Source organism: Sebastes umbrosus, chromosome 18 (assembly GCF_015220745.1).
Source record: "Sebastes umbrosus isolate fSebUmb1 chromosome 18, fSebUmb1.pri, whole genome shotgun sequence".
Lineage (NCBI taxonomy): Eukaryota > Metazoa > Chordata > Actinopteri > Perciformes > Sebastidae > Sebastes > Sebastes umbrosus.
The window spans coordinates 12,021,099-12,033,359 of record NC_051286.1 but is presented as its reverse complement, the minus strand read 5'-3'; the positions used below and the strand labels follow the sequence as shown (position 1 = coordinate 12,033,359).

Genomic DNA, 12,261 nt, shown 5'->3' with positions numbered 1-12,261 from the left:
GGGGAAGTCAGTAAAGCTGTACAGAATGATAAAACTTCCAACAGATAGACGCACTGAGATACAGCTAAGCAGACAAGAAAAAATATTATCAGCTAGATTCCCAAAGTACTGTATGTACTTTCAGATAGTCATGATGCCAAATTCAAAATTTGTCAACCCTGTCAGAACGCTTCATCTGCTGGTCTTGAGACAGTAATCTCCCCACGCTGTCAACAAACGTTATAAAGTTAAGAATAACTATCTTTGTATTGCTAACAAGAAACTGAGTGCTGGAGAGTTAGTGTAGAGTAACAGCTACACTCCAGGGCACTAATTCATCTTCCTGCCAAAAGGAAGAGGAACACAGATATACTGCGAAAGTGAAGCTACCGTGACAACAAAAGGGGCCAAACTGTAGACTTTGAGCTGGTTTTAGTATTCGGTCTGTTTTTGAATCAATTTGAATTGAGTACCACTGACGGCAGACTATGTGGAGCGGTTCAATCAAACTCTGGAGTGGAGTTTTAAGTTGTTTTGGGCTTGTGATAAAAAAGGTGACAGGTGAGGTGACATTTCAAACTTGCCCCAAATAACATTTAATACTGATACTATCATGCCTTTTTGTTGTTTGTTTTGCACTGCACTACTCGAATATGGCTTGCAAATCATGTAAAATATGTTTTTCTTGGGGATTAGAATGACAAGCATTTTCAGATTAAGTTCGTTTTTGTAAGTGGTGCTCTTTTCTTTTAAAGTGCGGCAATCGCTGCTCATTTTATCATTATCCTGACATTCTTTTTTATTATAAACAAAACACTGTTGCTGCTTCTGCAAATGCAACACTTGACCCCCTGTGTGCAGAGCCTGGAGGCTAAGAACCGCCGAGCTGTTATGAGTTTACATGGCTTGACTGCTTATGTTCTTCCGAAAAATATCATACCTGTCAAAACATATAGCTTGTTAGAAATATATATCTTTGTATGGATGCTGCAACAGGACAAACTAGACCGGTATAGAGGCGAGAGACAAGAGCAAGCCCAAATACGCAACTACACTTTAGATTCAAGCCCAAAAAAAATGCAAACCACAACTACCAATGTTTGTAAGCGACTTTTCAGGGAAACAAGCCCAAAGTCGCTTATAATAAGCGGACTTGGCAATTCTGGTTCAAACGGTACTTCAAATTTTGAATAAAAACTGACAGCCCAGCTAATTACCAGGCACAACGGTTGGGGTTAAAGGGTAAGTAATTAATGTAGTCAAATACAGTACAGGTGGTGTGCGTTTTATGACCCACACACCCCGTCTGTGAGCTGGATACTCGGTCTCTGCGTGAGAGGGGGCATTTAGCGGCGGGGCGTAAGGCCATCCAAACTGAGTTATGATCACACACGCAGACAGTACGGTGTGAAAGTAGACAGTAGAGACACTGGTGATGTCACAGGGAAGGTCAGCAGGAGGAAGGAGAGCGCCAGATGGATCGAGCATCCTTGTCGATTGCCCTGTCAATCATTTAGTTGCCATGGCACTGTCTGGCGGGGCAGGGCCTAAAGTGGGCTATAAATAGAGCGAGGCAGGAAGGAAAGAGGACAGAGGACAATTATGATACATCAGCCAGGGGTAGAGGTGTGTTCCTGGTGTGTTCCTGGTGTGTGTGTGTGTGTGTGTGTGTGTGTGTGTGTGTGTGTGTGTGTGTGTGTGTGTGTGTGTGTGTGTGTGTGTGTGTGTGTGTGTGTGTGTGTGTGTGTGTGTGCACGTGTGTGTGTGTGTGTTTGTGTATTTTCCCAGAGTGGTTAGTGGTAATTAATGGTCTCTCCCTGGGATGAAAAACATCAATCCAAAATTAAATCCTGATGAACTACCACAAATCGACCAACCTGAGGGCAAACAGAATACACACACACTATTTGTAGCTGTGAGGGCCGACTAAAAACCTATTTTTTACAAACTCTACAATTAACCCTCACCTTGACCTACTTATTAAATATGACCCCAAACGCAGGAATAGTTCGCACTTCATTTCAAATGATCTAAATTTGGAGGCTTCCCTTGATTTGACTATTGCTGTGAGAACATTAAGTCCTCAAAACACAGAACAAACACACATGTACATAAACAGACCACAGACCGCCTCAGCTAAGAGCAGAGTTCAGCAACCTGACCCAAGCCCAACAGGTCCAGACAACGGGTTGTTTGTTGGGCCTGTTTTATTGCGTAAAGCTTCAGGCCTGGGTTGGATTATTTCCAAATGTAATGTAAATAAATGTATGAAAAGTCTCTCTTCTTCGCTCCCTGACAGCAAAAAGTCTGCGTCAATGTGTGTAATGTGTTGCAAGTAGATACGCAATGCCCACTGGGAAGCAAGGAGAGAGACTGAGCATAGCAAATGTGGTTGACCAGAGGAGGCCGGCAGTGAAACCATCTACACATCTCTTACTCATAAAAAGCATTTTAACTGTTTGGACTTCTGTCAAGTTCAGCTGGGAAAAACATTTTGAGTTTACCAGCCACGTTCATCTGGCGGATATTGGGAAAAAGCATAGTTGATCCATTAACCGGTAAGGCAGATTATTCAGAGATGCTTTAGTGTTACATGCTGGTAGTTGACTATATGTGTATTTCCACTAAACCTATGGCTTATCAGCTAGTAGATGTTATATACTGTATGTTTGTGCTGGTGGGCTGTCATGCTCTATGCGATATGTAAAGGATAATGTACAGCGAGCCTCTTTGCATCGAGGTCCTGCATCGCTTTATTCCACAACAATGACCCGCTAGCTGTACATTATCCCGCTTATTACACGGCTACTCACTTAAGAAATCAATAATTTGACACAAAAACAATCCTCCAGAGTCAGACATCAGAACTGCATCCATCCATAGAACACCATGCTTGAACAATCAGAATAGAGTATTCAACAAAGCCATGTAATAAAATGTGTTGGTCTATTGTCAGTTTAGTTATTCTTATTGGTGAGAAAGCCTTTCCAAAGCAAGAACATAACTTTGTCTTTAGAGAACAAATAGAGCCTCGGTCTCGGTTCAGGTGTCAAAGTCGGGTCTGAAAGGCATGGTTACAGGCCGGGTTCGGGTCTCTGTTTTAGGCACGTTCAGAACTCGGCATCAGAGTGACTGACATTTCCTATTCTTCAACTTCAACCAACATAATGTAATCCCTAATACCCAAAGCCCTCACACATAAGTCTTCAGTTTTACGAGTGAACACAAAGCATCCTTTGTCTTCAGAAAGCTCTGTCAGTGTTACAGTAAAAGAAAAAGACACACACACACAGACACGTTTTTGGCAGATTTCCCTGTACTGTCTCAAGCATACAGTGTTTTTCAAGGGCACTTGGTGAGTCTCAAAGAGATGATCTAATTACTGTCATTAGCAACATCTAATTGGAGCAAAGAGAAAATTAAAAGATTAGCTCTGGTGCTAACTGTGCTAACCTATTTTAGGGCAAAAAAGCAAAAATGGAAGCGAGAGAGAGAGAGGGAGACGGAGAGAGAGAAAGAGAGAGCCAGCCCATCACAGAAAAATACTTTTTTTCTGGGTGTATCATTTGCCCCTTTAACCTCATAAATAAACAGAGAGGCTATGAGAGGCAGAGGGGAATGCAGTGTGTCTGGCCTTACAGCCCCTTCTCTACACTTTCAGCCTCCACCCCTCTTCACTAATTAACAATTGTTTTAATCCTCCTTCACTTCTGCAGACAATTGCACAATTTGTGTGCCTGTTTGTGTGTGTTGGTAGCACGCTGAGGGTCCCTCACACCATTCACCAGATTAGTCGAGCTACTCTCCGCCAAGCGTCGCCCACAGCGACCAAAGGTAATTGCTTTTTAATTAAGCCCCCGGTGCTAATCCCAATGATATTTAGCAGGCACGAACTGGCACGCACACACATTCGTACACACAGACGCTGAAGAGGGGACAGAGACCAAAAGAGGGAGACGTTCAACAAGACCTACCCGGCTGTAAACTGCACAAATGTGTAATGGGCTTTTGTTGGTATTTCTCTTTTGTCCACAGCGGGAAGCAAGGCAGCCGGTGAAAATGAAGTCGTTCATGTAGTGAACCAATAAATGAATTTTCACCCCATGCCCAATCTGAGAATATGCTTTGGACTGAAAATGAGGACTGGGATCGATCCAATGTGTGTGTCTATTAATGTCTGTGTGATTGTCTCTCCAGTGACCCTGAAATAAGCCCTGCAAGACGTCAAAGATGGGAAAAGCCAACGCACACTTCTATCGACCATTTCTTCCTCACCTATTTCTTCCTCTGTCAGGCCCTTCACCCTCTCTCTTCCCATCTTTCCCACCCTTTCTCCATGTCCAATTCCCACTTCTTCTCATCACAATAGCTCTCTTTTTTTCATTTCCTATCCTTCCACAATGTCATGTTTCTGTCCGTCTTTCATCACTTACGTTTTTTCCTGTAAAAAAAAACACTTGGCAGCCATTTTCTTCTCTGTCATGACATGCCTTTCTTCCTCTGCTGGCTTTTTGACTCACCCTCCTCGCTTCCTGTTCGGGGGGAAGCCAGACTCATCTCCTCCGGGGGTGATGAGTGAAAATGAACCCTCTTTTCAGACATTTGGCTGATAACTATGAAATATGCTGAACCAATGAACACCCACACTTGCAGCCCTGTAGTAAATCTAAATTTGATTCCCCGTCACGTCTAACAGCTCTGAGTTTTCTTTGATGTCTACGGTCCGATGTGTGAAGGTACCACTCAGACGGTGTTAAAGCTTATGTTGGACTGTCTTTCACAAACATTTTCATTGCTCACACTGATCCTTCTCCTGTCATCTCTGATCCCTCTCTCAACTTTCTTGAATATCGCACATGTGACAGGGCTGTCTCGTGTCTAATCTTTTAACCGCGATGTGAGAAAAGGACATTTCTGATTTAATGTGTCTTTTTTAGTTTTCCCAAAAGCTGCTTAGCGCACAAACTGCATGTCAACAGCAAGAACTCCTTTGGGCGAAGTTAAGATATTAAACAAACTCTAATATTTCTGTGAAGTGCTTCTGACTACCCATCATATTGATTTGACTCTGGCTCCTCTTGCAGGCTGTACCCTCCTGCAGATTACAGACTATATATAGCCCGATTTATCTTTAATCTCCCTGTGATATAACAGCGGAAACCATTTTCAGTTACTCTTTGTTTTTACAGCACCACAGTATTTACCTCCGAGGGCATGCTATCCTCCTCCTTTAACCAATGCACACTGCCATTTACTTCTGCTTCTGTTTTTGCTTGTTTGATCCCCAACTACCTTTAGGTGCTGCTTTTCTTTCAACTCATTTTCTCTTCATTTAGGCCACCAACAGCCGCAAGTCAGGGGTCTGCCCATCACAGGAAACATGTAAACTGAAAGTGTAATTGAATTTTCAATGTTTTGATCAACAAGGAATTGAGATGAGTCCCTACTCAAAGTCTTGTCTGACAAAGTGTTGACATAATCCTTGATTTTATCATTCACCTACAGCGTTTTGCATTCCCCTAAAGAGGCTGCTGGGCAGGTTATTTATGGCAACATGCACGGTACACTGTAAAAGATGCAGACACACAAAAAAAGCTCTATAGAAGCAAAACACACACACACAAACTTGCACCCAACCTTGATTTGTTGAGGCAAATCACATACAATGTGTGAGTGGGCGCAGTTTCAGCGATGGGAACCGGCCCCCGAAGGATCTGACCCTGCATAATTAGATGTTGCCGTGTCAGAGAAAGCATTTGATCAATGTTTTAGCAGCATGTAATGATGTGCTTCATAAGCGGGGCATCAAGGCATGCTCAAGTAGCATGTAAGCCATCTGTCTAATTCTTGAGGAAGAGATGGGCAGGGGGTTTTAGGAGGACGGGAGGAAAAAAGCGGGAGAGCATGAATGATTTAAGAGTGGCGTGCAAAGAGCAGATGACGGCAAAAATGGAAAGAGGATGATATGAGCCAGAGCATATGCTAACTTACTGGCTTACCGAGGGGTGGTATTAGGGAAATTGGCACTGAGAGGAGTGATAACAGAAGTGGAAGAAGACAGGTACAGCGAGAGAGGAGCGTGTGGCTTCATATTTGCTTAGTTAAGTCATGTTTTTTTTTATTGTAAAGAGCCTACATGTTGTTTAATTGATCAAAAACATGTTTGTCTCTACAAAAAGGGCAACGTTCAGAAACAGCAAAACAAAGACATTCGCTCAGATGTGAATACGAGATTTGAAGAGTGATAAATCACTGAAAATGTGCACTGCATGAAGAAATACAAAATGGTTTGGGCTCAGTGCACCACAGAAATAAAACGCCAAACCACTGAGACGTAGATGAAGCAGACGTTATCTTCCAGCAAATGTGCCACTTCTTTTTAAAGAATTAATTACCCTTGACAGGAGAGGGAAAAATATCCGGAAGGTAGAAGAACATGAATGAGTGTTTAAGTCAAGGTGGGTAAACAGAAGGGGCAGGACGAATGAAGGAGAAAAGAGAAGAGAAGGAACAGGATTTATATGGTCAAATCTGCATAATAATAATTTGGTCATTATTCTGGCCTCATGTTATCGATTGTGTGTTTGAAGTTGATTGAGGCTGATTGAGCGAGCCTGTGTGTGTGTATGTTAGAGCGAGGATTACACACCGTAATCCCTCCTTCAATCTGAAACTGTGATGTTTCGCAGCACCACAGAGGTACAGACGCGCACACACACACACACACAGAGAGAAAAACACAATATGGACTGTGAGTCAGCACTGAGTTTGTGTGCTTACCATAGATATTGGCAGAGGGGGACACTGGCGGGGTGCAGAGCTCAGGCCTTGTCCCCGTAGATTGATCGTCAGGCCAGGAATAGAAGGAGCAGCAAGGGAAAAATGATTGCTACCCTCATTTTATTTCCCCCACTTAGGCCGCCCCCTGACTCGGTGTAGCGAACAGTGTGTGGGACGGAAGGGAGTGTAAGGGGGAGCTGGAAGGTCAGAGAGACTTCAAGCTGGCAACATCACCGCATCCTGCCTCTCGCTGGCACTGGGTCAATGTGTCCCCTTTTCTGTCTCTTTCTATGTTAGTCTCTCAGCACTTTTAACTTGTATTTTTTAAAGCAATTCTGCCGTAGAGGGAGAAGTGGTCATGACATGGACAAGGGCAAAAATCTTGATATGGAGTTGATTGCTATGTGCCTTTTGTCCACTGAGCCTGCAGGACATCGTAATCTCTATCCTGTCTCAACTTGGTGTGATCCGGCGCGGGAAGTCTGGGCCGGCCATAGATCATGATGTCAGGTGAGTCAGAGTTCTGGCCGCGTCTGTTGGCTGAAAACAAACAAGTCTTCCGGTACAGCTGGGTATTGGACTTCAGTACACACCTGAATGTGTGTATCAACTATAAAGTCAAGTACTGTACTGAAAGTTTGCACACATATTCTTTGATCTGAAATTTCCTGATTTAAAATTACAATCTCAAAGATCTCTGTTTCATTCTCTTTGTGCAGCACCTATGGCAATAAGAGGTAATTGCAGGTGTGTTTTTGGATCTCACTCCCAAGAGTTCGCCACTTGTGATTTTTCCCGGGAATGTCGCACAGACACCCAGTTCGTGATACTGCAAATGCAAGAGCTTTCATCAGTGGGCCATAGGCTCAATCCCCATTGTGTTACCTCCTTCTGCGATAGATGATAGTGACTTAACAGACATTTATTTAAAAGGTGCTAAATGCGAGATTGGAAGCATTTCTATTGCCTCCGCACGGCTCTCAACATAGTGACCATCGAGCCGGCAGCTTGTAGGTAACGGTGCTAACAGCACTAATAGTGAAAACAACAGCAACACTGCTGACAGACTTAACAGTGTTAACCGAAGGGGAGGGGACTGGAGGGTTTGGTGCTACGTTTCCACAACGGTGCCATCAGTGAAGTGCGGCGGCGCGCTCATTTGCAAAAAACATGCACTAAAAGCATGCGTGGCCGGCCCGGCTATGTCAACAAAGCACGGAGAAGCTCAGATTACAACACACACACAGAAAGAGTGACTTCATTCTTAGAAAACGAGACGTTTCGATCACGATATCTAACCATTGCAGAGAACTGTGAAGCAATATTAATGCAACCATAATATAAATACACATGTAATTCTCCATGGATGGCTTTGCATCTGTCTCTCTCTCTCCTTTTCTCTCCTTCCTGGCTACAATCTGTTGTTTACCCATCACATGTGAGGGGCTTGGTGCTTACAGAGCTTTCCAGCACCATAAAGTCCATCTGACGATAAACCTCACATGCATTAACAGGTTTATCTTGCTGTTGCCTGAAAGCCACTAATGGAAGCGGGTGCACAAAATCCATCGCGGTAATGCACAAAGACACAAACGCAACGCACACATACAATACTGGCTCAATAAATGGGTTTACTGGATGTGGATGTGGGAGAGATAAAGTAAAGAGAGAGGAGAGGCAAGGAGATTGAAGTACTTTCTCTCCATTTATGTCTGCATCTAATATAATATAAAATGTAGTTTATTACATATTTCATCTAATCCCAGGATGGCGTTTGTCAATCTCATGGCGAGTTTCTCCTCATCTTCTCCTAATCGAACAGTTACTTGTTGCAGTAACTGCAATTGAGAACAGCAGAGCAGCCTAACTCTGGGCTGTATCAGTGATTTAAGTGCTATTTCAAATCACCACTACTGCCAATAGGTCCATCGGCGGTGATTTACATATAATGTTGATTGGGAGCAGAATCCCGTCTTCATTTTCTTTTATTGTCCCCGCTCTCTCCCAATATCGTCTTGATGAATTTAAATGATCTGCATTTATGAATCTGTTACCACATAATTCCCCCGCCTGTGATTCATCACTCAGGCTAGCTGAGTAAGTGAGTGTGTGTGTGTGTGTGTATACTTGTGGTTGAGTGAGTAAATGTGTGTGTTTAAGCGTGAGAGAGAACAGAGTGCATTGTGGGCATGTGTGTCCGTAAACTAAATGCGTCTAAGCATGCGTGAAACAAAAAAAATCTGCGAGCGAGGTTACAGAGGGAGGAGTGGGGGGGGGGTTTGTCCGCCTGCACCTGAGGCTCTAACTGTTAATGCTAACACTTGCTAATAACCAAGAGGACCCCATTGGAGCTCAAGGACGGTGAGGTCAGACAGCTGGGCTCCATGCCCATGCCTGAGTCACCTGTCTCGGGGTGAGCCAGTGAGCCACGAGCAAAGGTGGACGGAGAGTGGAGGCCAAAGGCCAAAGTATTTGCCAGGAAAACAATAGGAAAGAGAAGGCATGACTACACACTGTCAAAGCTCTAGGCCTGTTTCTAAAGTGGGTTTTGGCTAGAAACACACACACACACACCCAGTAGGAGCCAATACCACAGTAATGAGAGTAGGAGGACACTCCTCAGGAGGGAGGTGGACCCTTCAGCCAATTCTCAGCTAGTGATTACACACAGAGAGACAGAGCAGAGCAAAAGTGAGGAGATGAAATGAGCTGCCGGGTCACTCTGTATGCCTCGGTATTAACTAACCAAGCATGCTACTCAGAAACTACTCATGTCGCGAGCATGCAAGCAAAGAAGAAGCGAGAACTCTTGAGAAGAACGACGTGAAAGTTTAAAGGAAGGTGAAAAGAAACGATCAGGACATTAAACTGATTCACATTTACATTTAAGGCGTTTAGCTGGCGTCTTTAATGGGAGTGATTGCGGTTCTGCGTGTGTGGGATACATACTATACACTATAGGACCGTACACATATACAACGCCTTAGGGAGCAGCACTGTATAGATGTTAAATATCCCTAATTGCCTACAAGCTCATTAAACATTATTGCTCTGAACTGGGAAAGTGGGAGAAGAAAACAATTCACGCACCAAATAATAGATGCAATTCTAAAAACGGTTGAAGTTAAATGCCTTCTGCTTGCAAAGACTGCAAAGCTCAGTATTATATATCAACATAATGAGTGCTGTTAAAGGGGCACACAAACACCCAAAAGCTACCAGCGTAGTGCTATTAACAGAAAAAAAAAACGGATATGACTCAGGAGACTTTAAAAAGTCCCCATCATTCATGGCTTGGTGAGCTGGCACGACAGTCACCCTGCTTTTATTCTGCCAGTTAAGACAAAGTGAAGACCGATATGATGGCTGTCTATATGGTTTCAAAAGATAAGCTTGGCTTGCAGCTTAATTGGACTGCCAAGAGTAAAATACAACCTGCATGCAATAGACAGCCTTCATGTCACAGAATGTTGACTTGGTCAGCTGAATATTATTGATATGCTGATTTCTTTCAGCTACAGGATGGTATGAATACATTATGCTCCCTTGGAAAGTAAAGAATATTAAATCTGATGCTTTCCATAACTTCTCTTAAGTTATTTACCTCTCTTATTAAGTAATAACGATGGTTACATTTTGTATTAATCAATATAAATCGGCTTTAAAGCTGCTAAACATGAAATTGAGAGCATATCTATTGCCTCTCAACAGCTGTCAACATGGCGATGGCTGAGCCGGTAGCTCGCAGCTAATGGTGCTAAAAAGCACGCGCGGACAGCCTGCCTATGTAAACAAAGCACAGAGAAGCTCAGATCACAACACACACAGAAGGAGAGTGACTTCATTCTCTGCTCAGGTAGATATCACTCCTCTATATCTTTACATAGCAAATAGCTGTTTGCTGCTATGTTAATATATTAATGCTCTGAATATCGAATGGAGAACCTTTAAGAAGGGCCACTAGTTTAGTGAAGTACTTATTATCCTGAATCAGACAACAGCCAGGTGGGCTGTCTTAGGACCAGCGCCGTCCTGAAGCAGAAAGAATGGCCGAACCCTAGAGGCTGAGCCCCGAGCAAATCCATCACGCCGAAGTCACTGTTCCAGTCTGGCAGCCAGTGAGCGCACCCCGGGGATGCGGGACAAGCCCAGCATTACTGATTCCCCAAAGGGAAGGCCAAACGAAGCTGGAATGACTGATGCAACCCAGAGGAGGGTAATCGAGTGTGGAATGACTGATGTCTCCCACCAGTAGGGACAAAATCCAGGAAGGTCTGGCCCCTAAGGATGCTGAAAGGAGCCAAATGAGCGATTCACACTCCTGAGTTGAATAAGTTTACAATGGAAGAAAGAGCAAGTGTTGATTGTGCAGATACTGTACACATGCAGGGCTGCAGGAGTGATCTGATTTCACTTGTTTTCACTAGAATTGGTTAAACTAGCAGAAGCAAGCACAGCGTCCACGAGATAAATAACTGAGAAAGAGGAGGAAAATTACTGATGCCTAATGCTCTGTTTATTGCACTCTCTCTCACTCTTTACACCAAGTCTCGTCCTTGTGCCATCTCTCTATTCCTTTCTGTGTTTCCCTTTGCTTCAGAGACAAGAGAGGTAAGCAAAATCTGTAAAATACAGTAAACAGAATTTTCCCCATGATCACGCTGTGACAAAAATACAAAGAGAACTGGCAACAAAATCAAACACAGTAGAAAAAAGGTTGGAGCACTTAAGAGCGATGAATTCATGGATTAAGGATGGATTAAGTTGAACCACCACATGTTTGTCAAGGCATGATTGAAGCTGGCATGTAATCAGAAACTGCTCTGATGCATTAGTCTCTGTCAAAACCTCAACAGCTGGTCCCCTCTGCCCTCTCACTGAGAGCGGGTCAATGTTGTAACACAAGAGCAAAAGCAATGAAGATCAGCGATCAATAATGATCAGCAGTGGAAGAAAATGACAGCCACACAGCAGTAATCGTTTTCTCTAAGGTGAAATCGATAGAGTTGACAAACAGCTGTAACAGGTTACAGAGTGAGTGGCACAACTGACTTTGTTTTTTCATTAAACATCAAGAACACAAATCTGTTAAACTCTTTTCAAATGAAAACAACACGTTCAGCAGTGTGTGATCTCAGCATTTAAATGACTTCACCATAAGTCAGCTAATGACTTTAATTAAGAGAGTTAATTGTTCATTACCGCCATTATAGAGTAAACTCTCTCATCAATCCTCTGGCCACTGAGGAACTCAAGTCTCCTTTCACTAACACAGTATATCCTGTCAGGATGCCTCTCACAAACATAAAGCGCAAAAATACAGACGACGTACTCACTCAAATCCAACACAACACATACTCTGCTCTGCCTTGTTAGTTTGTTTATGCCTGCACCACTATAGAGTCAAAAAACTCACTTCAAAACTGACACTATACAGACACAAATATAAAGCGCGTGCGCACACACACGGGTGCACACTCTCCACAACAGGGATACACAGTT

The 12,261-nt window shown here is 43.4% G+C and overlaps 1 protein-coding gene across 10 annotated transcripts in view; it reads right to left on the bottom strand.

Moving 5' to 3' along the window:
* utrn (utrophin) overlaps positions 1–12,261 on the bottom strand; it is a 196,271-nt gene that overhangs the window by 113,947 nt on the left and 70,063 nt on the right. The window lies entirely within an intron of this gene.